Source organism: Euleptes europaea, chromosome 5 (assembly GCF_029931775.1).
Source record: "Euleptes europaea isolate rEulEur1 chromosome 5, rEulEur1.hap1, whole genome shotgun sequence".
NCBI lineage: Eukaryota > Metazoa > Chordata > Lepidosauria > Squamata > Sphaerodactylidae > Euleptes > Euleptes europaea.
In genome coordinates, this window is record NC_079316.1 from 42731252 (window position 1) to 42733322 (window position 2071).

A 2071-nucleotide genomic window follows, 5' to 3' on the forward strand; every position below is an offset into this window, starting at 1 on the left:
CAGACACAGATCAGAGTTAAAAGTTTGCCGGGCTGCTCAGTATGTTCTCTCTCTCTCTCTTTGGGGGATCCAGCAGCTCAAAGCAATAAGACATCTAACAAAAGCTGAGGGCCACCTACAAAAAAAAAGAAAGAAAATAATGTATTATAGAAAACTCCAGCAGCATTGGGGGCATCTGATTTTAGTTTAAGCATCCAATTATGCCACAGACTGATAGAAGATTTGGGTTATCTATGACTGGCAATCTAGTTAAAAATGAAGAAAGACAAGTTAATAACAATACGGAAAAGCTCCCTGAGAGCTTTCAAGACTCGAGAAACAAATGCAAACAACTATGATCCTAGCATGCAAATCAAAGGCAAATCAGTTATCTGTGAATTATTTATTTTGAGCATGTAATGTGTGCCTAATCAACAACTATACCATGGTGGATGTGAATGAAAATATATAGCAGAAACTATAAGAAAAAGGCAAACTGGGAATGAAGGGGGGGAAAGAGCTAAAGGGACCAAAAGGAAAAAAATAGCATTCATGCCTGTTTTCAGGGATGAAACATTTCAGTTGATGTTATGTCATAAGCAAAATCTTCAGATAATCATGATTCACACACAGAACTCTACGGAGAATAACTCCATGAAAATGTCAACATACAGACCTTTTTTTTATGTTCATACATAGCTGCCAAATTCTATACCATTTTAGAGATAATTTTTCAAAGATTCACAATCTGCCACTAGATTTTCCAAAATGGCATCTTACATGCAAATAAAACCATGATATGCAAGATGACTCATAATTTAAATCTTTTCCAGTCTTCAGTAAAAGACCTTTTCAAGGAAGTAGGCAGTGTTAGTAGCCTTTTTTTGTACTAATATTCTCGTTTTCTCAGTTAGTACACTGAGAAGAAATGTTACGTTAGGAACAAAATCACATGAGTGTAGCTCAGCTAGATTTGATGGAAAATGCTGTTGAGTTACAGCTGACTTATGGTGACCCCATAGGTTTTTAAAGCAAGAGAAGAACAAAGGTGGTTTGCCATTGCCTTTGCAGAGTGACCCAGGACTTACTTGGTAGTCCCTAGGGTTGCCAGTTCTGGGCTGAGAAATACCTGGAGATTTTGAGGGTGAAGGAGGGGTTTGGGGAGGGGAGGGACCTCAGCAGGGTATAATGCCATAGAGTTCACCCTCCAAAGCAGCTATTTTCTCCAGGGGAAACTGATCCTGATCATCTGGAGATCAACTGTGATAGGGGGAGATCTCTCGATGCTAGTGTTCTCCCATCCAAGTAGGAAGGAGAGCCAGGTTGCCATGTCCTCCTTCAGTCCCCTGGTCTGACATATTCGATGGTGCCAAGCATGCACAAAAGGCCCTACCTGGGGATACTACCCTACAAGCAAAGTTCAGGTGGCCTATTGCTGACTGCATCTCTTAGTGTGCATTTGCTTCTATTCAAGAGAAGTATCAATAGTGCCTTCAGTGCCAACAGCTTGTCCTCCGGAAGCCGAGAGCTGCCAGCCACCGAATCTATTTCAGTGCCCAAATACACCAGGTTGTTGGTAGGTCTCCAGTTTTTTCATGTGCTAATGGGACCCCCAACTGGGGTTTTGCTATGGCAAGACCAACTGGACCTGGGCCAAGATTTGCAGGTCCAGTTGGACGCCTCCATGAGCATCGGTTTTGGCCTGTATTTCAATGGAAAATGGTGTTCTCAAAGTTGGCCTAGCCGCTGGGCGTGAATGGGTATTGGCAGTGATCTCACTTTTCTTGAGCTGTTCCCATTAGTTGTCGCAGTCACCATTTGGCAGGAGTACTTCAGGGACCACCGAGTTTGCTTTTGGTGTGACAACCAGGCTGTGGTCCATGTCATTAATACGAAATCTTTGAAATCGGATTGTGTCCTGCCACTAGTAGGTCATTTTATGTTGACATGTCTCTCTGCAAACATCACCTTTACAGCATGGCACATTCCAGGGCTCAACAACAGCACAGTATTGTTGCACCTTCAACGGGAGAGATTCCGCAACCTGGCCCCCAAGGCAGACCTCCTTCCTGAGGCAGTCCCAGAAGAGTTG